This window comes from Nicotiana tabacum, chromosome 10, assembly GCF_000715075.1.
Source record: "Nicotiana tabacum cultivar K326 chromosome 10, ASM71507v2, whole genome shotgun sequence".
Taxonomy (NCBI): domain Eukaryota; kingdom Viridiplantae; phylum Streptophyta; class Magnoliopsida; order Solanales; family Solanaceae; genus Nicotiana; species Nicotiana tabacum.
In genome coordinates, this window is record NC_134089.1 from 107,012,603 (window position 1) to 107,040,278 (window position 27,676).

The window sequence follows — 27,676 nt, forward strand, 5'->3', positions numbered from 1 at the left end:
CATTTAAAGTATCAAAATAGAGTAAATACGGCTAGCTTAATAATTTGTATATACAATAAATTTCTTAAGACACATACAAAGTTAGAACCAAAGCTACCGGCAAAAAATAAAGGCCTAAGGGTCCAAACAGGTGGCACGGGGTCCAAATATGGCATTCAACCTAAAACATAGTAATACTTTCCAAAACACAATAGTATCAAATAGTTTTCAATCAAATGCGCAACTTAATAGTCATACGGGACGGACCAAGACATAATCCCCAACGGTGCACACCCCCACACTCGTCATCTAGCTAGTGCGTTACTTCAAAGTAGCACCACGATATAAAATATGGGGTTTCATACCCTCAGGATAACATTTACAATCATTACTTACCTCAAACCGGACAAAACTCTAGCCTGTAATGCCCTTGCCTCTCGAATCAGCCTCCAAATGCTCCAAATCTAACCAAAACCAGTATTATATCATTAATACACGCTAAAGGAACAAAGCCCAAGCAAAAATAATCAACTCAACTCAAAAATCCCGAAATTGACCAAACCCGACCCCCAGGCCCACGTCTCAAAATTTGATAAAAATCATATCACTAGAATCCTTATCCTCCTACGAGTCTATACATACCAAAAACATCAAAATCGGACTTCAAATGGACCTTCAAATCCCCAATGAAAACTGTCCAATTTCAAGCCCTAATTCTCCAATTTTAACCCTTAAATTCCAATAATTTCATGTCTAATCAATTAGAAATCACCATAGAATCGAGTATTGAGGTCAAAAATCTTACCTTCAAGTGTTACCCCTTGAATCCCTCTTCAAATTCTCTCAAAAAGCTCCAAGCCCGTCTCAAAAAAGGTGAAACAAGGGTGAAAATCACGAAGGGAAACTTATATAGTTTTCTGACCCAGGGATTGCGCATTTGCGGTCCCTTAAGCACACCTGCGCTACTGCTTCTGCGGTTTTCACTTGAAGAGGCCAACTTCCTCACCTGCTCCCCAAGCCTCACACATGCGGGCCCACAGTTATGGTTATCCATCTGCTCCTGTGACTAAATCCGCTCCTACAGTCAGCCCTACGCATCTGTGTTCATCACACCTGCAGTCCCCAATCAGCAGCTGCAAAAACAATAGAAGCAGAAAATTCTGCAGCTCAACTCAAATTCCAAATATTGCGCCAATGATCCAAATCCATCCCGAGGCTCTCAATACATCAACCAAACATGTCAAAAAGTCACATATCACCATTCAAACTCATACAACCCTTGGAACACTCAAAACTACGCCAAAACACCAAATCACCGTCAGATTCAAGCCTAAGGATTCCAAAACTTCAGAATTTCGCAATCGATCAAAAAGTCTATCAAACCTCATCTGAATGACTTGAAATTGTGCACACACGTCTTAAATGACATAACAGACCTACTCTAATTTCTGGAATTCCAATCCGACCCCGATATCAATTTTTTCACTACCAATCGGAAAATGCCAAAACTCCAATTTCGACAATTCAAGCCTAAATATACCACAGACCTCCAACATACATTCTGATCATGCTCCTAAGTCCCAAATCACCTAACGAAGCTATCCATATCATAAAAACCAAGTTCTGGGATCATTTACTCACAAGTCAACTTTCGGTTGACTTTTCCAACTAAAGCTTCCAAATAAGAGACTAAGTGTCTCATTTTACTCCATGACCACTCCGAACACAGAACAACCAATATGATATGACAAAATACAGCTGAACAACACATAAAGAAGCAGAAATGGGGGAAACAGAGCGGTAACTCATGAAACGACCTGCCGGGTCGTTACATCCTCCCCCTTTTAAAGAAATGTTCGTCCTCGAGCGAGTCAAGAAATATACCTGAAGCCTCAAACAGGTGAGGATATCTGCTCTGCATCTCCCTCTCAGTCTCCCAGGTATCCTCCTCTACGGGCCGACCTCTCCACTGCACTTTCACTGAAGCTATATCCTTTGATCTCAACTCTCGAACCTGAAGCCTCAAAATAGCCACTGGCTCCACATCATAAGTCAATTCACCATCTAACTGAACCGTGCTGAAATCCTAAACATGAGACGGATCGCCAATATTCTTTTGGAGCATAAAAACATGAAATACTGGATGAACGCTCAACAAGCTAGGTGGCAAAGCCTGCTCATAAGCCATCTCCCCAATCCTCTGAAGCACCTCAAAAGGCCCAATAAATCGAGGACTCAATTTATCCTTTTTCCCAAATCTCATAACACCCTTCGTTGGTGAAACCTTCAATAGAACCTTCTCCCTAACCATGTAGGACACATCACGAACCTTCCTATTAGCATAACTCTTTTGTCTTGACTGTGTTGTACGAAGCCGCTCCTAAATCACCTTCACCTTGTCCAAGGCATCCTACACCAAGTTTGTACCCAAAAGCCTAGCCTCGCCCTGCTAAAACCAACCAACTGGATATCTACACCATTTCCCATATAAAGCCTCATATGGAGCCATCTGAATACTCGACTGATAACTGTTGTTATATGCAAACTCCACGAGCAGTAGAACTGATCCCATGAACCCCCAGAATCAATGACATAAGCACACAACATGCCCTCCAATATCTGAATAGTACGCTCAGACTGCCCATCCATCTAATGGTGAGAAGTTGTGCTCAACTCAACCTGAGTACCCACCTCTCGCTGCACGACCCTCCAAAATTGTGAAGTAAACTAAGTACCTCTATCTGAAATGATGGAAATTGGACACCATGCAAGCGAACAATATCTCGGATATAAACCTCTACTAACCGCTCTGAAGAATAGGTAGTACACACAGGAATGAAGTGCGCCGACTTGGTAAGCCGATTTACAATCACCCAAATAACATCGAACTTCTTTAAAGTCCATGGGAGTCCAACTACAAAATTTATGGTGATCTGCTCCCACTTCCACTCTGGAATATCTAACTACTGAAGCAAGCCACCCGGTCTCTGATGCTCATATTTCACATGCTGACAATTGAGACACTGAGATACAAATCCCACAATATTTTTCTTCATTCTTCTCCACCAATAATGCTGTCTCAAGTCCTGATACATATTTGCGGCACCCAGATGGATGGAATACTGCGAGCTATGGGCCTCCTCCAGAATCAACTCCCAAAGCCCATCTAACTTGGGAACGCATATCCGGCCGTGCATCCTCAATATTCCATCATCACCAATAGCCACATCTCTGGCATCGTTGTTTTGAACCTTATCCTTAAGGATAAGCAGATGAGGACCATCATACTGGCGCTCTCTGATGTGATCAAACAAGGAAGACCGAGAAACCACACAAGCTAAAACCCCGACTGGGCTCCGAAATATCCAACCTCACAAAACGATTGGCCAAGGCCTGAACATCAACTGCAAGAGGTCTCTCCCCAACAGTAATATATGCCAAGCTGCCCATACTCACCGCCTTCCTACTCAAAGCATCGGCCACTACATTGGCCTTCCCCGGATGGTACAAGATAGTAATATCATAATCCTTTAGCAGCTCCAACCATCTTCGCTGCCTCATGTTGAGATTCTTCTTCTTGAACAAGTGTTGGACGCTACGATGATTAGTAAACACCTCACAAGACACACCATAAAGATAATGCCTCCAAATCTTCAACGCGTGAACAATGGCAACCAACTCTAGATCATGAACATGGTAGTTCTTCTTATGGGGCTTCAACTGATGAGAAGCATAAGCAATCACTCTACCCTCTTGCATCAACATACACCTGATACCAACTCTCGAAGCATCACAATACACTGTATATGAACCAAAAGCTGATGGCAAAACTAATACTAGAGATGTGGTCAAGGCAGTCTTAAGCTTCTGAAAGCTCGCCTCACACTCATCTGACCACCTAAATAGAGCACCCTTTTGAGTCAATTTGGTCAAGGGTGATGCTGTAGATGAAAATCCCTGTCCGAACCGACAGTAATAGCCCGCCAAACCAAGAAAGCTGTGAATCTCTATGGCTGAGGACGGTTTGGGCCAACTTTGAACCACCTCTATCTTCTTTGGATCAACTTGAATACTCTTACTGGACACCACGTGCCCTAAGAAACCCACTAAACTGAGCCAAAACTCACACTTAGATAACTTTGCATAAAGCTTCTCCTCCCTCAATTGCTGCAATACCACTCTCAAATGCTCCGCGTGCTCCTCCTGACTACATGAGTACAACAAAATATCATCAATGAATACAATGATAAATGAGTCGAGATAAAGTCAAAACACGTTGTTCATCAGATGCATGAATGTTGCTGGGGCATTGGTCAGGCCAAAAGACATCACAAGGAACTCATAATGACCATATCGAGTCTTGAAAGCTGTCTTAAGAATGTCCGAGTCCCTGATCTTCAGCCGGTGATACCCTGAATGAAGATCAATCTTGGAGAACACCCTCGCTCTGTGAAGCTAGTTAAATAAATCATCAATACGAGGCAAATGATACTTGTTCTTGATTGTGACCTTGTTCAACTGCCTGTAATCAATGCACATCCTCATAGTGCAATCCGTATTCATCACAAATAGAACAGGTGCAACTCACGACGACACACTAGGCCAAATAAACCCCTTATCAAGGAGTTCCTAAAGCTGCTCCTTCAACTCCTTCAACTCCACTGGTGCCATACGATACGGTGGAATAGAAATAGGCTGAGCTCCAGGCACCAAATCAATACCAAAATCAATATCCCTATCTGGTGGCATGCCCGGAAGGTCTGCAGGAAACACATACAGAAAGTCCCTCACTACCGAAACTGAATCAATGGTAAGAGTCTCTGCAATGACATCGCGCACGAAAGCTATGTACGAAAGAAAACCTTTCCCAACCATCTGCTGGGCCATCAGAAATGAAATCACCCTATTGAGGACAAAATCAGTCGAACTTTGCCACTCGATCCGTGGCACACCCGGCATTATGAATAGAACGACACGGAGATAACCAATCCATGCCTAATATCACATCAAAGTCCACCATACAAAGCAATAGAAGGTTCACCAGGGTCTCCAAACCCCCAAAAGTCACCACATACGACCGATATATATAGTCCACAACAACAACATTGCCCATCAGAGTAGATACATGAACAGATGAAACAAGAGACTCACGAGGCGTATCTAAATAACGAGCAAAATATGATGACACATATGAAAAAGTGGAACCAAGATCAAATAAAAAAGTGGCATCTCTGTGGCAGACTAAGACAATACCTGTAATCATCACATCTGAAGCAATAACATCGGATCTGGCTAGGAGTGCATAAAAATGGGCCTGACCATCACCTAATCGGCCTTCCCCTCTAGGGCGATCCCTAGTTGGCTGGGTGGGTGGTGAAGTAAATGGTACTGAAGTTGATGGTTGACTCCTCTGTTGAGATGAACCCCCAAGACGACGAGGACACAGTCTCCACATATGCCCCACCTCTCCACACTCATAACAACCCCTTAGTGCTAGAGACGAGGACTGAAGGGAACCCCTAGCACTGGGATGACAGTAGAAGAACCTAGCATGTAATAGCCCTGAACTGATGGAGCACGGGACGAGTTTTGGGCTGGAAGGGCACTAAGTGAGGAATGGCCCTGATGAGAACTATGAGAACCATGGCCCGATGATGCCCCACGATAACCTGGGCGAGCTGACTGAGCATGCCTGAATAGACGACCTCTGTCGTGCTGAATATAACCTTCGTGAGGAGTACCACTAAATCCACCCTGACCACAAGGCCTCTTAGCCTCCTTCTCAACCCTCTCCTGGCCACGAACCATCTCAATCTATCGAGCTATGTCAACAACCTCATCAAAGGTAGCACTAGATACTCTCTCTCTGGTCATGAGCAGCCAAAGCTAAAAACCAAGGCCATCTACAAACCTTCTAATCCTCTCCCGGTCTGTGGGAACCAACAAAATTGCATGACGAGCCAACTTGGAGAATCGCATCTCATACTGTGCAGTAGATCTGTCACCCTGATGAAGCTGCTCGAACTGCCTCCGCAACTCCTTTCGACGAGACTCAGGTAAAAACTTCTCCAAAAAGAGAATGAGAAAGGGGCGCTGCACCAACCGGCCTACGCCTCTAGTAAGCCTCCACCAACTAAGTGCAGCCTAGGAGAACTGAAAAGTAGTGAATGAGACCTCACTAGTCTCCAAAATACCCACGGTCTGAAGAATCTTCTAACACTTTTCCAAGAAACCTTGGGCATCTTCGCCCTCTACACCACTGAAAATCGGAGGCTAAAGTCTACCAAACCTCTCCAATATGCGCTGCTCATCCTCGGGCATAATAGGAGCTACATAGTAATGAACAGCTACAACCGGCTGGGCTGGAGGTGCCCCCGGTGTCTAAAGTCCCTGCACAACCTGCTCAGCTGTGTGAGCGGCGGGAGTTTGAGTGCCTCCCCCCGCTTGAGAAGTAGTTGCGGCTGTAGTAACCAAGACTTCCTGAGCTAGGCCAATGCATACTGATAGAATCTAGGCCAGGGCCTCCTGAAGGCCTGGGATAATAATAGGCACAGCCGGTCCCTAAGCTTGTGCTGCTGGAGCTTCCACAACTGGGACCTGATCATGAATTGGAGCGACTGGTGGATTTGGAGGTGCTGCCTTGGCTGCTGTACGGGCTGCACCCCTGCTATTACCACAGTCTCGACCGCATCCTCGGTCTCTAGTGGCCCCAACTAGTGGTACTAGTGGTCGTCCATCCTGACCAGTAGCACGTGTCATCACCATCCGTGAGAAACTAGAATAACAGAAATTTAGTTACCAGAATCAATAGATTCGCACGACAGGAATTCAAGAATGTGATGTTTCTCCTAAAGGTTCTACAGCCTCCCGAGGATAAGTACAGATGTCTCCGTACCGATCCACGAGAATCTACTAAACCTGATCATGACTTGTGAGAACTATGTAACCTAGGCTTTGGTACCAACTTGTCACGACCCTAAGCAGACCCGGTCGTGATGACGCCTATCATGAAACTAGGCTAGCTGACCTAAATGCCAATTCAAACTATTCATTTATAAAGGACAGTTTAAGGCATTGATTGATAATATTTCATAACATAAGACTAATTAACCAGTGCATAATAAACACACAAGCTCGACATCAGGGTGTCACAAGTCACAAGCAACTACAACTATATCTCAATACAATAAAGTCCGAAAAAGTATGGAAGACAATACTAAATAAATATAGGGAAGATATGAGGGAGAAGAACAGTGCTGCGAACGTCATGCAGCTACCTTGTCAACTCAGAGACCTGCTTAATGAACGATCAATGCTCACTATCATGAACCGCAACTCCTGGATCTGCACACAAGGTGCAGGAAGTAATGTGAGTACGTCAACTCAGTAAGTAATAAAAGTAAATGAAAGTTGAGTAGTAAGAAAATAGATAATTCCACGTCATAATGCCACAAAAAATACAGTGCATTTCCCAAAACAGTACATAAATCATTTACCTCGTAAAACAAACTCAGTTTTAATAAAGACTTTCCTTCTAAAACAACTTTCAATAGTTTCAAATGAGTGATGAAAACAGTGAGTAAAAATGATAGAAACGTAAACAGCCCTTCGGGCAAAACATATACCATAATCCGCCCCTCGGGCAAAATATCAATAGAACCAGCCCCTTAGGTTAACTCATAATCAGCCCCTCGGGCAACAATACAAATCAACAATAGCCCCTCGGGCAACATCACATCACACACACTGGGTACCCATGCTCACTGGGGGTGTTCAGACTCCGGATGAGATCTTACAGCCCAAGCGCTATCACAAGCCATCTCGTGGCATAATAAATCAGGCCTTTGACCACTCATATATCACAAATCAATACAACGTGTTGCGGCACGCAGCCCGATCCCATGATATCCTCACAACACAGGACCTCGGCCTCACTCAGCCAGAAATCTCTTAAGCCGCTCGAGCAATAGTAAAACAGGACTCAGCCCAAAATATCACTTAAAGTATCAAAATAGAGTAAATATGGCTGAGTAGTGAAATTAGTAAAACAAAGCATGACTAAGTACAAATATTAATTTAAAATAGTGAGGAATATTAGTAAAAAGCCCATAATGGTCCAAACAGTTGGCACGAGTCCCAAATATGGCATTCAGCCCAAAACATAGTAATACTTTCCAAAACACAATTGTATCAAATAGTTTTCAATCAAATACGAGATTTAATAGTGATATGGGACGGACCAAGTCATAATCACAAACGGTGCACGCCCCCACACTCATCATCTAGCATGTGCATCACCTCAAAGTAGCACCAAAATGTGAAATCCAGGGTTTCATACCCTCAAGACAACATTTACAATCATTACTTACCTAAAATCGGACAAAACTCTAGCCCGCAATGCCCTTGCCTCTCGAATCGCCATCCAAATGCTTCAAATCTAACCAAAATTAGTATTATATCATTAATACATGCTAAAGGAACAAAGCCCAAGCACAAATAATCAAATCAACTAAAAAATCCCGAAATTGGCCGAACCCGACCCCCTTGGCCCGTAAAGCCCCAGAAAATTTTGCTAAGTAATTTAAGATTTCGTGGTGCCAAGGTAGGATAATTATTTTATTTTGTGTCCAAATGAGGATTCATGATATAATCTATATTACTTGGATATGTTAATAAACGTATAAGTCATATTATAAGTGATTTGGGGTTTAAGGAGAGGCCTAAGTCTAAGCCAAGTTGGAAAATTACATGATAGACTAAAACTTCAAATGAGTACGCACAAGAAAACACTTTGGACTACCATATATACATATATATAAAGATTTAGATGATTCACAACCTATCAAATGAAAGGCCTTTGAGTATATTCTCTAACGATTCAAACCGTTCGCCATTTGGACTTTCCTACAAGAAGTTATGACCAAATTACCAAAGGCTGGCGGAGGACTGCACGGATGCGAAGCATCCGAGGTAGCATCCAAAAAGAGGAGCTGGAGGTGAAGTGCTGCCATAGCAAGTGGGTCAGCATCCGAGCTCCTGAGAGGAGTGAAGTGGGGATGCGAAGTATCCGAGGCAGCATCCAAAGTTTGGGCTTATAAACACAATTTCGGGATTCATTTTCCCCATATCTTTTGGACGACTTTTAGGGTCTTCCTCCACTCTCTCAAGACCTCCAACACCTCCAATCTTCAAGGTAAGCAACCTCCATTAACTTGGTGTGAAATTCCATCATTTCTACACTTGTATTGATGAAATCTACTCATAAAACACATATATCTTCAAGAAGTTCCTCCAAGAACTCAAAGGAGGGTTTGCAAGATTTCTTCCAAAAGGTAAATCCTACACCCTTAGACTTACGTATATGGATATATTATGGGAATGTGAGTATGAATTAAGTATTGTAACTCATGGAATGGTTATTGGAAGCCATAGGTGCCTAACCTAGGTTGTGTTGGTGTTGTAGAGATTGTGAGATGGGTTATTGAGGTATGATTCTTGGATGTAATAGTATAATGTATACATGTGTGTACAAATTCGGTTTTGTGGGAAGATTGTTGAGCATAAATAAGTAAAGGTTTGGTTGGGGAATGAAGGAAATCTTGTAAAAGAGATTTGAAATCAAGATGCTCAACTAGTATTTGATAAAATGCTCAAATGAGCTTAAACCATAAATACCTTCCTAATTTTTGTTCAATTTTGTTATGTCTCAAATAGATTGGGATTGCTAGAATTTCCGGAACGTTGTAGTAACTTAAGGAAAGCTTAAACAAGGTATGTATGGCTAAAACCCCCTCCATTTAGAAATTGAGCCTCCATGGTGCCCGCGCAAATGTTGTAAGCCCGGAATTCGATTGATGTGGTAATTGTTATGTCAAATAAATAGATATTGTGAAAATGTATGTGGAAGGTACTTCTCCATGTGTTTAGTGTGTTATTCTTTGTAAATTGAGGATGTGTGAAAAAACATAAGCTATGTGCTAAATGCCTAAATGTCAAGTCAAGATTACATTGTGACTAATATGCCGAACTAGATGAATTTCTCTCTATGTTTATAACTTAATTTTCTTTTGTATGTGCCTATGACCCTAAGTGGCAAGGTAAATGTTGAAAAATGAGAATAATGCAAATTGTGAGTTATGTAAGGTGGTAATTGTGGCCCCAAGTGCCAAGAAACTAATTCATATGAATCCAAAGATTGAAGTGAGATGGCTAACTGAAAAGGGTAACGTCTTGGTTAGACGGCTTAGCCGATCGGGCCGTGATCGAACGCCATGTTATATACACATGGTGGAAATGTATTGATAATTGAAAATGAAAAGTGAGAATAAAATAAGAGTAACGTCTTGGTAAGACGGCTTAGCCGATCGGGCCGTGATCGGACTCCGCTCAAGGAAGCGGTGGTAATATGGATGATGATGCAACGATAAGGAATGTCCCAACCCAAAGAAAAAAAAAGATTTCAGAAATTATGTGAAAACTATGTGAATCTCTTATATTATTTATGTGATACTTATTTGAAGCTTTGTTGATCTTATGATTTCTTTTATGCTTGTATGGTTGTTCTTTCTAACTAGATGGTGTTTAGTTATACATACTAGTACTATTCCATGGTACTAACGTCCCTTTTTTCGGGGGCACTATGTTTTTTTAAATGAATATAGGTGGCTCCATTGCGGACAGTGCCAATCGCGCGTAGCGGAGTACCTTCTTCTCAAAGTCTTGGTGAGCCCCTTTCTCTTCAAGGGATTATATTGTACATTTTTTTTGTGGACTTCCACTTTTGAGGTATTGCCAAAGCCTTGTTGCCGGCATTGTCATAATTGTCTTTTGTATCCTTAGAGGCTCCGTAGACATATCTATAGGTTATGTACGAGTGTTGGATGGGTCTACGAACTATGTTGTAATTCTAACTCTCGCTTCTCTAAAGTGAAATTGTATGGAATCTTGGAAACTTAACTACGGTTTAATATTGTGATATAAAATGAACTAACAATGTTAAACGTACTATCTTTCCTTATCTAAATAGATGAAAACATAGTTTTCTCATTTATATTGAGTTGGGTAGGAAGTGTTGATAAGGCTTGCTCGGTTGGGTTCACTCGATTGAGCACCGGTCGCGCCTCCCGAGTTTGGGGCGTGACAAACTTGGAATCAGAGCCTAAGGTATTAAGGTGTCCTAGGATGTCTCGGAGTCGTTCCTAGTAGTGTCCTTCTTATCGGTGTGTAGTCGACCACATCTATATGTTGGAGGCTACTTGGGCATTTAGGAATAACACCCTTTTTGATATTCTGGATCATGTGGTACAACTTGTTATGAAACTATTCCCTTTTCTAATTAGTTCATTGTTCTATCTTTCAGTAAATGGCACCTAAGAAGAAAGCAAGAACTCGCCAAGAAGCCAATGCCACCTCAGGAGTGGCTGGTGATTCATTGCTTGACAATATGGGTAAGGGTAGTCGCCCTGCTATCACCATGTCCGGTTCTTCTATTCCAAAGCAGACTACCCAAGTTCCTACACCTAAGGAGGGTACTACTATCCCTCCTATTGATACTCATATTCCACCCCCAGCCCCAACTTCCAGTTCTGGTTTTCTCATGTGGATATTAGGAGAGCTATTTAGATGTTGACCCAGCTAGTGGCCTCTTAGGCCCAGAGGTCAAATGTTGCGCCTAGTTCATCTAGCCAGCAAGGGGATTCTACTAGTTCCAGGGTGAACAGATTTCTTCAGTTAGACCCTCCAGTGTTTATGGGTGCCAATCCAGAAGAAGACCCTCAGGATTTTATTGATGAGATGCACAAGACCCTCAGGGTTATGTGTGCAACTGAGACAGAGGGAGTAGAGTTGGCTGCCTACCGTCTGAAAAGGGTGGCCTATTCGTGGTTTGAGTTGTGGGAAGATTCCCGTGAGGAGGGGAGCCCTCTAGCGAGGTGAATCGAGTTTGCTGATGCTTTTATAGATCATTTCCTGCCTGCCGAGACAAGGTTAGCCCATGCAGCAAAGTTTGAGAATCTGAAGCAGGGTAGCAGAAGTTTGTGGGAGTACCATATGGAGTTTGTTCGCCTGTCTAAATATGCTATTCATATGTTTCCCACAATGGGGGCTAGGGTGCATCGGTTTGTTCAGGGTCTCAATCCTTTAACTATTAATGAGGCTTCTACAACTGCATTGAATTCTGACATGACTAATGGGAAGATGGTGGCATTTGTTCAGGTCATAGAGAATTGTAAATTGAAGAACATAATGGAGAGAGAGGGTAACAGAAAGACCCGGTCTATGGGCATTATGGGTGAGTCATTCGGTGGGGGAAGATCAGCTTTCAGAGGAGGATAATCAGGGCCGTCCCAGTCTGTTGCACAGTCTTTAGCCAGTGCACCGCCATCAGGGCCCAGCCAGCAGCAACAGTGGAGTCGTTTTAGGCCCAGTCAGGGCAACAAAGGATCCTATAAGCGGGGTCGATTAGGAGAGAGATCCCAGCAGCAGCAGAGGTCTCCGTGCCCCAAGTGCGGGAAGATGTACTCAGGGGTTTGCTACTTGGAGTTACCCGTATGTTATGGATGCGGGATGAGGGGCCACATTCAGAGGCATTGTCATACATCCCACCAGGGAGCGGGTAGGGGCACAACACAATCATCCAGTCCAACAACTACTACATCCTCAACCCCCTCTCCAACTCAAGGTACCCCAGCACCCGCAGGACGTGGTGCAGCTAGGGGTGGTGCGCAGAGTTCAGGAGGACCCAGCCGATTCTATGCTATGAGTGGTCGCCAAACCATAGAGGCTTCTCCAGATGTTGTTACAGGTATTCTAACTGTCCAATCTCATGATGTGTATGCACTTATTGACCCTGGTTCCACCTTGTCCTGTGTTACACCTTTTATTGCTATGGAATTTGGGATAGAACCGGATCATCTGCATGAGCCATTTTTGGTATCTACTCCGGTGGGTGAATCTATTACGGCTGCTCGAGTTTGTCACACCTCCTTTTTTACACTACACCTATAAAGGGAGTTTTTCCAATTAAAGGACAATCGAAACGGGATTATTTCATTTAAAGATTTAGAATCGCCACTTGGGAGATTTATAGTGTCCCAAGTCACCGGTTTAAAATCCTGAATCAAGGAAAGGTTGACTCTATATTACAGTTCGCGAACCAGAAATTCGGGTAAGGAATTCTATTAACCCGGGAGAAGGTGTTAGGCATTCCCGAGCTCCTAGGTTCTAGCACGGTCGCTCAACTATTATAATTGGCCTATTTTATCTGATTTTAACACATGTTTAAGCCTATGTGTATTTTAACCCTTTTTAAAAACCGCCTTTATTTAATTTTAAGAAAAATTCAACGTTATCAAAAAATACGTCTTGAACCACATCACATAAATGCACCCGTAGTCCTCAACATACTTTATCTAACTTTGTTAAGATTTGGATTTGGGTCACCTAAATGCGCACCCGAGTTTAGGAAGGTGAATTTATTAAAATAGCGCGCCTAAAGCAACTACGCGTTTACAACTTCGCGAGGGATATGGAAATTCACTAAATGGCACGCCTCGATTTCTAATTTCAAAGGATTTTATTAGTCAAAGTTGTTATAATCGGGCTACATGAAATGCACCACCGAATTGAGATTCACATATCGTAACCATGCCATGGGAACAATACCCATGGCCACTAACCAATCACGCCACTATTAAACCCAACTTCTATTAATTCAAATAAAAATAAACAAGGCTTAACACTAGTATTCACTGATTTTTAATTCAACTTTCAAGAACAAAATTAATAACAATAGATCAATGCTACATGCTCATAAGATCAACAAAGTACAAAGCCAAACATGTCAAAGTTGTTCAATTAGCCATACTGTATTCGTGAGTGGATGATTCAGAAAAGATGACATATAAAACATGTCAAATCGCGACATGTAAAGTTGTGAGAAACTTTTGTCCAAAGGCTAAGCTAAAGCAGCTGCAATATATAGAACTATACACATGGACTAATCAAGCATGTATTTGAGAGCTTGACCAGACAGAGATAATAATTATAATTACCCTACTGTTTCATCCAAGTCAATACAAAGCACACCTTAGAGCAACAGAAATTTCAATCTGAAGAGGGCCACGGAAATTCAACACAAATTCAATCATTTTCCTCATTTGATGAAAATATAATACAAGGAACTTGGCACTAACCTACTTGAAATCGAAGCTCAGCCAACAGCAGCCAACAAATCTGGCAATCAACAATGAACAACTCTAAATTTCAACTTGAAGAATAGCTATCCGACCTTTGAACTAAACGGAACCAGTGAACGGACCTCGACAAGGAACCAAGGGAAACGATTGTCGAAATTCAGTCATCGAAGCTCAACCAGAAATTCGAGACTCACCGGAAAAGGGTGTTAAACGAGTTTTTTAACTCCTCACTATTTTCAGCGCCTTTGTTCGTTAGCTCTAGAGCTCGAAAGTTGTCATTGGACTCCCTGCCAGCTCTGGTGATGAAGAAGATGGTTTGGTCTCTTGAAGAAGGGGTCACGTCTGGAACTCGTTAATCCGACGAGCTGGTGGAGCTCGTTTTTCCGGCGAGTTTCAGGCAGAGATGGGGTCGTTTGATGATTAACGTTCAGGGGTCGTTGGCATTTTTTCCGGCGAGCTGGGTTGTTCCAAGTTTGGGGGCTATTGGTATATGGGGTTGATGAAGAGAGCAGGGGTGTTGTTTGGTTTGTCTCACGAAGAAGATAAAGTTATGGAAGGGGTTGTTGGAGAAGATGGAGTCGGGGGGTGGGGGTGCTTGAAGAAGACGACGCCGGGGGGAGGGGAGGGGGGGGTCATTTTCTGTTGAAAAAGCTGCGCAACCCCTTTTTTCCAGCTTTCCCTTCTTCATCCTTTTCTCTTTAGTCTTAGGCGTCTTTTATATTTAAGAGTCTAGGTCTAGATAGTTGTAGGGTTTTAGGTTAAGGGGTATGGGTGTAGGGATTATGGGCTTGACAATTATGGGCTAGGTCCAAAATTAGTCCTAAAAATGGGTTGCTAGAGCCCAAGCTTTATTCTTTCCCTGCGAACGAGATTAAAAAAACGGTCACATTTATTAATTAATCCTACTATTAAAATGATTATAAAAGTAACCATTAAAACAAACCTATTTTTGGTATTTTCAAATATCGTATTAAAATAAAAATACGATACTATTTTTGTATTTTTTAAAAAATATTTTTTAAGATTAAAAATGACTACAAAGCATTAATGAACCTATTTTTTGTGATTTTTGGTTTTCTTGTAAAAGAAAGTAAAAGAGTTAAAATTACTTAAAATATCTATATTATGCCTAAATTAAATATTTACGCGCTAAAATATGAAAAATCTCGGGGAGGGTCAAAAATCACATGTCTACAGTTGCCCCTCTTTGATTGGAAAGACATAGTATTTTCAGACAAAGAATGACTAGACAGGTTTTTGATCTGACCCTTATTTGGAGAGACTAAAACTAAGAGAAAAGGAAAATGTGATCGAGCCCTGGTATCTGAGCTGCCTACATATCCTTGGCTATAAAGGAATCTGATCACGTGTAGTTCAGAAGTGAATGAGGTGATGGAGTATGTCGAGGTGGAGATCCGGTCGAGGTGTCGTTCCGCCGAGGTTCCGGTCCGCGGTCCCTGTTATTACATCAAAAATCAAATGAAAAAGACTAACTAAACCTGTTAACTACGAGTTTCAAGATTTCTATCTATAAGTCTTCTGAAGCTTGATCTTGAGTCTTGAATGGTTATTCATGCAGACCCAGATCTGAATCTTGATGCTTGTTAGCCGCAGGTGTTGGTTCAATCTTCTTCAGCTTTTCAAACCAAGATGAGACATGCAAAGCTTGTGACCTCAGCCCTATCTTAAGCAGCTCACATCTTTCATTAACTTCTGCATTTGGATTCACTTCTTGTCTTTCTTTTTTTTCTTTTTATTCTGGATGGTGACTAACTTCTGTTGATCATCTAGGACTGCTGACTCGCATTCTTGACGCGAGCTTCTTTTGTTGCTAACCTGAATTGTATTTTGAATTGAATTCCCCTCTTTTTTTCAGGTGGGCGCCTGATTGCTGAACTTAAACTGTCTTCTCTTGTTACTTGACACTGTTTTCCTTTGCACCTTGAACCATTTTCCCTTGAAACTTGAACTGTTTTCCTTCGAAACTGCTTTCCCTTGAAACTCGAGTTGTCTTCCTTCGACACTGTTATCCCTAGAAACTTGAGTTGTCTTCCCTTATTCTCCAGGTGGGCGCCTGATTACAATAAAACAGACAAAACAAAAGAAAAATTTTTCTGCCCTAGTTTGCACTAGAAATTGTAAGCACGTGATTTTTGCCCTATATGAGAATTACTCCCAAAAAATTCAAAATAAAATAATTTTTCTTTGGTGTGCAAATTTGTGATATTTTGAATAATTATTTGTATGTTTGTCTATGCATGTTTATTTGTTAAATTAATAAAAAATACAAATTATGTCGCATTTTGCATGTAGGATTTAATTCTACAATTGTTAGTAATTAAATTTGTTTACAAAAATTAAAAATTACAAAAATAGGCATCTTTTGCATTTTTAGCATTTATACAATTTTATGCTTAATTATTACTTAATTGTGCGTTAATTGTTATTGGGAGTTAATTTGCGCTTTTATAACTTAATTTAGTTCTAAATAATAAGTTAAGTATTTTTATAATTTAGTTTTAGAAAAATAAAAGAAGAAAAGAGAACAAAAATACAAAAGAAAAATCGGATTGGGCCACTTCTTCAATTGTAAGCCAAAGGCCCAAAAAATTGCCCAATCTTCTCCATGACCAAGTCCACTTCAGACCGGGTCGACCCGGTCCGCCCCATTAACCCAATACCCAACCCCATTCTTCATTTTTTTTGGTCTAAACACAAGAACAAAACAAAAATAAGAAAAAAAAGAAAAAAAAACCCTAAACTACCATCCGCCTCCCCCCTCCATCTTCTTCTTCCCCAAACTCAAACCACCCCAAGCATCCATGGCTGCCATTTACCTTCCTCATCACCCCCACGACCTAGCTGCCCAGCTTCCCGTCCAAACACCACCAAACGACACAACCTCCTTCGCGTTCAAACGATCCTAGCCCTATCCGCCATTGATGAAGCTCGTCGAGCTCAAGCTCGTTGAGCTCGACGTCTATGTCTGCTGCTTCTGTCTCAACCAAACGAACAGAGCCTCGACGAGTCAGCTGTTGTTCGAAGCTCCCATCGCCGCTGCTCGTCACGGCCAAGCTCGCACGCTGCCATCGGGAGCAGTCCGTTCCGCCATAGACGTCGTCGACCAGTTGCTTCTGCTTGCTGCGTCGACCAGCTTCACTGCTTCATCTTCCTCCTCGACGAACGGCTGCTCGACAGCCAAACAAACCCATCGAGCTACTGTTTCTGCTTCACTCGATCTCCTTCACGAACACAACCAGTCGCCGCTGTTTCGTCTTCTTCGCTGCTGAGTACTGCCGTCGACGACCCCATGAGTCGCCATTGGGCTGCCGGACAATGCTTCATCTTCCCTTCGTCTTCTTCGGTTTGTCAAAGGTCGAGGGTTTTTCGTCGAGTCAAGATCCTGTACGTCGTGAGTTCATCGTCAAGTTCGTTGTTTGTTTGGTCGTTGTTCGTCGTTTCGATCCGGTTAGTAGTTTTTGAGTTTTATTTTGTCCGTATTTTGTTTTGATATTTTCGAATCTAAAATAAACAAATGTTTGTTTTGTTTATCGTTTGAATTAATTTTTAGTTCATGTTCATGTGTTGTTTGTTAAATTAATTTTCAGATTTCAAAATGGAAGTTTAATTAGTTGTTTTCATATTTATTTCATGTTTGTATTATTGTTTAAGTGAATATTTGTTAGTTTAATATTAGTTAGATACAAATTGAAGTTTAATTAATTATTTCTTCAATTTATTTCATGTATTTTATGTATTTTCCGAAAATTGTTAATATTGTTAAGTTCAAGTTTAAATTCATAATTGTTTCTTCTTAGGTTTTGTTTTGTCATTTGCCTAAAAGAATTTAGTTGTAATAAGGGAAGTATGTTGGTTTTAATCATTTGAATCCGTCGTTTTTATTTTTAGATTTAATTCATGTTCATATTATGTTTGTTTGATCTCGAATCCGAAATGTGTATATTTTGATTTCTTGTTTACCATTTATGATTATTTCTTGAATTGGTCTCATAATCTTGTTTAAAGTTTAATATAAGAATTGTTTGTTGTAATGTTGTTAGAGTTGATTTTAAGTTCAATATGATTGAATTTAGAAATCTAAATATACTTGTTTGTTGTTGTTGTTGAATCCGAAAATAGGATTGTTTGTTGCTAAAATATTGTTCAATCAAATTTTAGTTGTTCTTTGTTGTTCAATTTGTGTTCATGTGATTTGTTGTTGAAATGTTGAAGAAATCATGTTCATGTGATTTGTTGTTGAAATGTTGAAGAAATCATGTTCATGAAATTTGTTGTTTGAATTTGTGTAGAAATTGGTCATATTGGCTATATTTTGGTTGAGTGTGATTAATTGATTTGTTATAGCTGATGGGGTAGTTTGGTAATTTGCAGTACGTTCTGGGGTAGTTTGGTAATTTCAGTAAGGTCGGAGGGGTAGTTTAGGAATTGTACATTTTGTAATTGTTTATATGAAGCATGGGGGACAAAATGAAATGGGGTGGGTTGTGATATAGTTGTTTAATATAAAGGGGGACAAGACAAAATTTAGTGGGGAGGAATCTTGTATTTATTTATGTTAGGCATAGGGGACAAAAAATAATGGGGTGGTGTGATATATTTCTTTAATGTAATGGGGATAAGTGGGAAGATAATGGGTTTGGTAGAGAAAATGGATTGATTTTAATTGATTAAAGGGTTGAGATTATAAATAGGAAGTCTTGAACAAAAGACAGAGAGAAAAATACACAGACAGAGAATAAGAACGAGAGAGAAACGAATCTGAAAATAAGAAAGAGAGAAAAAAAAGGGCTGAACATTTAAGAGAGAGAAAATTCCGAAAAATATTTAAACTTTAAAAAAAAACTAAAAAAATATTCTGCTTTCTTTCATTGTTTGAAATCAGAATTAATTGTTGTTTCATCAAAGCTTGAAGCTTTTGTTTTTGGGATTACTGCTCTACTGGTTTGCAAACTCTTTTCCTGGGTTGGTACTGTTGCTGGGTTGTTGCTGCTGTGCTATACTGTTATTACTGTTGCTGATTCTCATCTTCATTTTTTTTTGCTTCCAATATCAGGTACACAACTGAAAAGCTGGTTATTGTAATCCGAAATATGAAGCGTGAATACATATGAAGAATGAAATTTTGAAGTTTTAATTTCGTTTTTCTTTGTTTCCTTTTGTTGATTATATTTAAGTTATTCCATGTATTACTAAATAATAACTGGAATAAAAAAAAAACTTAAGTTAGTCTTTAATGAATCAGTTCGGCAAAACAGGTTAATTCACTAGTTATGAAGGTTTCAAGATTATCAACAGTAGGTTAATCATAAATAACTAGCTAAATTTAGCTAAGACATGAATTTAAATTAAAACTTCGTAAATTAGGCATTAAGGCATGACTTGAGTTCAAGCAAGACTAGAAGAATGTTTAAGTCTAATAAACTTTCTAATAAGCTTTAGTAATTATGGTTAAATCAAGTTTCAAATGGTTGTGAATAATTAATCTCAATAATTTTTTTTTAACAATGCTGAGTTTTAATCTAGCTATATTTGATTCTTTTGGATATTAGTTGTTGAACTTTTATTTTATTTATAATTTCGAAAGTAAGAATAAAATTCCTTTTTCATCAATATTTGTATTAATCAAGCAATTAGCATGTCATATTTTCTTAAAAATAATAATAATAAATAAAAAAAACGTAATTAATTAGAATTTTCTTTATTCATTTTAGAGATTAATTTTAAATAGCAAAATGTAGTCGCTTTAAGATTTGTCCATTTAAAATAAATGAGACGAGTCTCGCCAAATAAAACACACAAATTGCAGGGCCCTCGATAAAAATTTAATTGATTACTTAAACTTCGGGATGGGCCGTTTAGCAAATTTCATGGCCTTCCCCAAAGTAATAAAGCGCTAATCGCTTTAGGCGCAATATAATAATAATACATTCTTAAACACGGGTACGCATTTATGCGACCCAAATCCAAATCCCAAAACATTGAATAAAAATATGTTCCGGATCGTGGATGCATTTTATGTAACACAATCCAAAGACATGTTTTTAAACGATGTTCACATTCTTTAAAAATAAAATAATAACAATAAAAGCGGTTAAAAGTTAAAATTGCACTATAGTTTTTTTGAACATGTATTAAAATCAGATATTTTAGCCATTACAACAGTTTAAGCGACCGTGCTAGAACCACGGGATTCGGGGGTGCCTAACACCTTCCCTCGGGTCAACAGAATTCCTTACTTAGAATTTCTGGTTCGCAGACTTCATTTGGAAAGTCGAATATTTTCCTCGATTCGGGATTAAATTGGTGACTTGGGACACCCTAAAACTCCCAAGTGGCGACTCTGAAATAAATAAACAAATCCCGTTTCGATTGTCCTTCAATTGGAAAAACTCCCTACGCACCCTCGCGGGGGCGGAAAAAGGAGGTGTGACAGCTCTGGCGACTCTGCTGGGGACTGAGTAACCCAGAACCACTGGTTCAGGGTTAGAAATTCGAGCTTAGATAAATTGTTATATTTGGCTTTATCTGATTTTTACATGTTTGAGCCTAATGTGCTAAATGCTGCTTTTACCGGTTTGATATTATTTGAATGTATATATGAACTATGCCGAACCCTTCTCTCTTCACCTCCGGGGATGTGCTTACTGGTTGAGACTCCCTATTCTGTTAGTGTCATACCCTGAAATAAAAAAGAGGCTCGGGCAAGTTACGAAGCCGGATGGCCTTTTGGTTCCCGGTAAGTTGCCCCCTCCTCGACTCGAGTTGTCCGCTCGGGTACACAGTCTAGAACATATACCCAGGTTATAAACCTAGTATAACGAAACCTCATGCCGGATCCCTAGTAGGAACGCTTATTTGCATCACGTTGCATTTGACATAGGGGACTCAACACAGGGGTTGGGTCCGTCTAGGACTAGCAACCTGAAATGAAAAGACGATTCTGATGCATCCTACTTGCTCTGTACATATATTTGTTTCGAACTTGCATGTTGACCGGTTTCTGAATCTCGGGAATGTTGGGAAAATTGAAGGAAAAAAAAGAAAAAAAAAGGGAAAAAGAATATATCATTTAGGGAGTTAATTGATTATTTTAGAAAAAATCAATGACCAATTACTGGCGAAACTCTGCCGAAATTTTGAAAAAAAAGAGGAAAATATTTTATTTTGTTTTACTAAAAAATATAGAAAAAAAAGAGTCTTTTATTTTTGGAAAAATAGATTGTTTTATTGAAAATGAAAAAAAAATCGTTATTTTGTGTTTTTCAAAAATAGAAAAGGAAAATAGATTGTCTTGCCAGGAAAAAATAAAAAAAGGATAAGAGTCATGTTTTAAAATCGTTCGGTTAATTTGCCCGAACTACGCGGGTTTGATTCTCACCGGATGTGAGATACGTAGGCAACCCTCATCGGGTCCAACCCTCTTTTTGCTAAAATAGCCAAAAACCAATAAATAAATAAAAAAACGTGTCAAAATTTTAATTTTGTCATAAATAAGTCGGACGGTGTCCAGCCTTCTTCTTTGCTAAAAAATAGCCAAAAAAAAATATGTCAAATTTTAATTTTGTCATAAAGAAGTCCGGTGACGCTGTTTTGTCAAGACATAGCCGAATGTTCCCGAAAAGGACGCCGGAAGGCTGACTTTGCATAAACAGCCACCTTTTGGGTCATGTTTAGGATTTTGGTCCAGTTGACCCACACAGCCTTAAAAATCTTCGTCCCCGAGGCGCTGAAGGGCCGTGTTTGCAACACCACGTTTTCATTGTAATTTGAAAAAAAAGGTCAGCGGTTAGGTGAATACCATTTGAATTTTTTTAGTCAAAAAATAAGTCGAGCCAGCTTCGGCCGCGTCTTAAACCTTTCTTGCCGAAATAGCCTTAGAGTATCTTTCAGTTGTCGAAAGGCTATTTTCGTAAAAGAATGGACAAGTTTGTAAAGTGTTATAAAATAATCCTCTCCGGCCTTAAAATTTGGAAGGGGCCACATTTGCAAAAATAACCATTTGGTTGCATTTGTCAAACGGAGAAAGGAAGATGGACATTTGTTTTGGAGTTTGTAAATCTTTTAATTAGAATATGTGGGTTGTTTGATTTTCGAGTTTGTAGGTCATCTTCAAACCTTTAAAACCCAGTTTGTTTTAAATTGAAAAAAAAATGTTTAGTATTGTTTATCTTTTATTGGTCCGAACTACACAAGGTTTGATTCATGCGGGGTCATAATACGTAGGCAATCTCCATAAGATTCGACCACAACAAAAAATGAAAAAAAAAGAAAAGAAAAGAAAAAATGAAAAAAAAAAAGAAAAAAAAAGAAAAAAAGAAATGAAAAAAAAAATCGAAAAAAAAAACAGAAAGAAAAAATGAAAAAGAAAAAAAAGAGAAAAAAAAAGATGTTATTAATAATGAGGACCGACGGAGTCCATTCTAACCTGTTTCGCTTTGAATCACAAAGAAAGTTAAGGTGGTTGGTTTGTAGTAAGCCGGAAATACAAGACCCAGAAGCACACTTTGCAGGGATCAGGCTTGATAACAGAAGCACTCGAATCCTATTGGGACTTGTTGACTAAGGTTGATGATATTGAAGTTGGCAATGGTCTCGACAATATTAATGCAAAGCTCAGTGGCTAAGATGCCAATTTTGATAAAGTGGGAGGACGCTCCGTTCCTTGGTTAGCAAGAGAGAAGCTTGTGGTGGCTTATTTTGTTGTCATTTCTGTTGTCCGGATTATTCTTAGGGTTGTAATCCGAATATTGTCATGTGTCAAACCTTCTTATCTTTCCAGTTTTTCATATCAGTTTGTTTAAGTTTTGTCGAGGCTGTGTTAGGATTTTATTCTGGTTGTTTTGTTTGTTTTATTATTCAAACCATTTCGCCGGTAGTCTAATACAAAAGCCGGTCTTTTATTTTTTCCAGACATCTTTTTGTTTAATCCTTTTATCATTTTGTTCAGCGCCGATTCTCGTGACATGACATGCGCACATATTGGGCCTAATCTTAAAAGTTAATCATAAAACCCTGGGAAGGTGATCAAAGCATTTAAAGGAAATAAGAACGGTTTGAGATTATTTGAAGCCCGAGTCATGTGGAACTGGGGCAAGTAAAACATAAAGAAAACCGTTAAATGCAAGATTCGCCAAATTGGCATGAGGATCGTTCATGAGAGTGAGAGTGTCGCCCAGTAGTGCTTTAGAAATGACAAATGAAAAAGCAAGTGTTTAACATAATTGTCAAGTCCAGCACCATCGGAAGAGACTATAAATCTATGTTCAATTGTGTTGTTTGCACTTGGCATGTTTTGAGGACTGGAATGACGAAGGCATTTTGTTATGCTACCTAAACACTTTATCCTTCGTCACCCCTTTTGAGCCTTATTTATTTTCTTTCACACCCCTCATTCGGAATCAATAACAACGACTAGGAAATACGAGCCTGGAAGGTAAAGAAAAAAAATCAAAAAAAAAACGAAAAAAGGAAAAGAAAAGAAAAATGATAACAAAAAAATAAAGGAAAGTCAAATGAAAAAAGAGGAATTGGGAACTACGTTTGACCTGATTCCTCAAAGAGGATACGTAGGCGCTTCACGGCTCGGTCATAGTTTTGAAAAATGAAAAATCAATTAAAATATCCCCAAGCAAGAAACTGGGGCAAAGGTTGCAAATAAATCTAGTTTCCGAAAGTTGTAATTTTGAACCCAGAATTTATTTTGTATTTTTGAGCCCTTTATACCCTTTCTTTCTAGCCCTATCCAAAAACCTACATTACGGTCCAAAGAAAGACCTTCTGATCAGTTTTCAAAAGATGCCAAGTCAGACAAACGAGAGTCTTACTGGCGAATATAACATTCTGTTCCACAGCAGAAAGGACTCTAATCTCCAGCAGAGAGAGTCATACCGGCAACACTCCAAATCCCCAGCTGGAAAGTGATACAAATGAGAGAGTCTTATCGGTGAAAACCTTCACGGACACCATAAGGCAATGAAAGCTGGAAAAAAAAAATGAGAGAGACTTGATAGTAAAAACCCTTTGGGCACTACAAGTCGAATAAGATTGGGAATCAGATGGGGAATTGCCAATTGAAGGTCTTGAAAGACGGCAGAGGATAGGCCACATGTGCATGTCATGACCATTAGAGTCGGTATCTGCATTTAATAGGTTTTTATTTATAGCTTCTTTTGTTAAAGAGTCATCTTTTGCCTTTGTCTTTTTATTCTGTTCCCTTTTATCTTTTCCTTTCATAGAAAAATTCCCCAGTAGAGTTTGTCTGGTCAGAACAAGCGAGAATTGACTTCACAATAGGCCATCAGCTTTCCAATCATGCAAGATGAGATCTGACTAGTACATCCAAATGGTATAGTCAGCAAGGAACCAGCGCGAGGCCAGTGGCAAAAAAAAGATATCCCCAGCAAAAGGGAATTGACAAAAGGATTGACGAGTGTCAAGAGGGATATCCCCAACAGAAAGGGATTATCCCCAGCAAATAATATCATCCCCAACAAGTTGTGGAACACAGAGCAAGGAAGGAGAAAGGGAAAACCATCCCAGCAAGAGTATGACAACCAACCACCGCGTTTTAAACTAACAAATTTTGTTTGATTTGAAACAGCTAAAGGAAATGACATTGATGACAAAAATGCATGCCACAAGGGATATTGTCAAACTGGGGCAGAAAATTTTCCTTTCATTTAGAAAATTTTCTGGAAGTCAGGTACCCATTCGGGGAAGAATAATGATAACGCCAGTCTCAAGGGAAGTGGTCTTAAAACCAGTGTTGCCCCCAACATAATAAGTTTCAATGGAGGAAGTTGTTCCCCAACAGACAGAACAAAGGGATGAAGCTTGTGCTCAGAAAAGCAAAAGGCCAGTATCATTCCCAACAGCCTTTCGAAGAGTGAAGCACTAATTCTAAAAGAATCAGAATCCCCCAGCAGTGTTATCCTCGACAGCGTTATCCACAGCTGATAACATTTTATCCCCCAACAGGTAAGTAAATAATTCCCCAACAGTGTTATCCCCAGCAGTTTCGAGGAGTCCAACACAAGTTTGGTGAAAATCGGTATCCTCAGCGGTTCCTTTCGGGGAAAGGCAAAACGAGTCTTAAGGGAGGTAGTCTTCGAAGGAAGAAGCTATGCAAAAAAAAAAGAATACAAAAGAATAAAAAAAAGAAGAAGAAAAAAAAAGAAAAAGAAAAAAAGTTTGCAGAGGAATGAAACATCCTACTTCAAAAGGAAGTAATTTTGGAAGGAGTAAGATAACATATTTACTCAGCAGAGTTATCCACAGCAGTGTTATCCCCAGTGGATCATCGAGATGTAGAAGCATCCTCGACAGAGTTTCGGGCAACCCAGAGTGGGTAAGGAAGAAAAGGAAAAGTCATCCCCAGCAAAATAATCCCCAGCAGTTTCGAGGGAAGACAACACAGGTAAGTAAATAATTCAGGAAGAAGGAAATGGTTCACGCATAGGAGACACACTTCCTTAGTGAAGATTTCATTAATAGGAGACGCACTTCCTAGTTTGAAATCATTAAAGTTTCACCCATAGGAGATGCATTTCCTCCTAAGTTTGTTTAGTTTCACCCATAGGAGAGGCATTTCCTCCTAAGTTTGTTTTAGTTTCACCCATAGGAGATGCATTTCCTCCTAAGTTTACTTTTACCCATAGAAGACGCATTTCCTCCTAAGTTTAGTTTCACCCATAGGAGACGCATTTCCTCCTAAGTTTAGTTTCACCCATAGGAGACGCATTTCCTCCTAACTAAGTTTAGTCTTACCCATAGGAGAGGCATTTCCTCCTAAGTTTATTTTACCCATAGGAGAGACATTTCCTCCTAAGTTGTTGTTGAAATCAGGAGTCCGCCTGGAGAATAGAGACATTCAATTTTAAATTTAGCAATCAGGAGTCCGCCTGGAGAACAGAGACATACTTTTCAAGTTTGACGTCAGGAGTCCGCCTGAAGAACATAGACATACAGTTTAAATTTCAAAAATCAGGAGTCCGCCTGGAGAATAGAGACATTCAATTTCAAATTTAGCAATCAGGAGTCCGCCTGGAGAACAGAGGCATACTTTTCAAGTTTGATGTCAGGAGTCCGCCTGAAGAACAGAGACACATAGTTTAAATTTTAAAAGTCAGAAGTCTGCCTGGAGAATAGGGATATTCCATTTCAATGTTAGCAATTGGGAGCCCGCCCAGATAACAGAGGCATACATACAGTCAGTCTTTACATTTCAAGAGTTGAAGTTGGGAGCCCGCCTAGATAACAGAGGAATACATTTCAGTCTTTTCATTTCAAGTGTTGAAGTTGGAAGCCCGCCCAGAGAACAGAGGAATACATTTCAGTCTTTATATTTCAAGCATTGAAGTTGGGAGCCCGCCCAGATAACAGAGGCATACATTTCAGTCTTTACATTTCAAGAGTTGAAGTTGGGAGCCCGCCCAGATAACAGAGGAATACATTTCAGTCTTTTCATTTCAAGCATTGAAGTTGGGAGCCCGCCCAGATAACAGAGGCATACATTTCAGTCTTTTCATTTCAAGCATTGAAGTTGGGAGCCCGCCCAGATAACAGAGGAATACATTTCAGTCTTTTCATTTCAAGCATTGAAGTTGGGAGCCCGCCCAGATAACAGAGGCATACATTTCAGTCTTTATATTTCAAGCATTGATGTTGGGAGCCCGCCCAGATAACAGAGGCATACATTTCAGTCTTTATATTTCAAGCATTGAAGTTGGGAGCCCACCCAAATAACAGAGGCATACATTTCAGTCTTTACATTTCAAGCGTCGAAGTTGGGAGCCCGCCCAGATAACAGAGGCATACATTTCAAGTCTTTAATTTTCAAGTATTGAAGTTGGGAGCCCGCCCAGATAACAGAGGCATACATTTCAAGATCAAGTCAGAGGACAATAAAACAGAGGGTTACAATAGGAATCCCCAGCAGGAAACAATAAAATTCCCCGGCACCGGGAAACAGAAGGTTGCAACAAGAGGTCACAGTACAAACTCAAGTACATGTGTCAAAAGAAGAAAAGCACCGGAAGAAATGCAAGCAGACAAGGAAGCAAGGCAACAAAAACAAATTGTACTCTAGCCTAGCTTCTTGTTTTCTTTTAAGCATGGTGTAACAAGGAGATCGGTAAGCAGTGGCAATAGCATGCAACAATAGTAACATTACAGTCCAACGGTAGTCCCAACTACCAAAACTTCCCGAACTACATTGGCCTGATTCCTGTTTAGCCCAGGATATGTAGGAAACCTTTGAAGCAAAGGTTCGGTCAAATCGTTTTCAAAAAAATGCTTCACACGGAGTACTCGGATGGGCAAAAATCGCTCGCTTTATCTTTGCACGAAACCCCTTCGTATCTTCGGGCAAAGAGGGGCAACTGTAAGCATGTGATTTTTGCCCTATATGAGAATTACTCCAAAAAAATTCAAAATAAAATGATTTTTCTTTGGTGTCCAATTTTGTGATATTTTGAATAATT

The 27,676-nt window shown here is 40.0% G+C and overlaps 1 long non-coding RNA gene across 2 annotated transcripts; it reads right to left on the minus strand.

The window, feature by feature from the left end:
* Window positions 1-376: 376 nt before the first annotated feature.
* On the minus strand, window positions 377-14,806 carry LOC107821564 (uncharacterized). Of its 2 annotated transcripts, XR_012695678.1 has the most exons (4): window positions 14,172-14,806; window positions 8,349-8,416; window positions 7,257-7,323; window positions 377-443 (listed from the first exon to the last, which is right to left on the minus strand). It is a non-coding gene; the product is annotated as an uncharacterized LOC107821564 (long non-coding RNA). The 2 variants fall into 2 exon arrangements; XR_012695677.1 differs by lacking the exon at window positions 377-443 and having other exon boundaries at window positions 7,074-7,323; window positions 14,172-14,804.
* Between the last annotated feature and the right edge of the window lie 12,870 nt (window positions 14,807-27,676).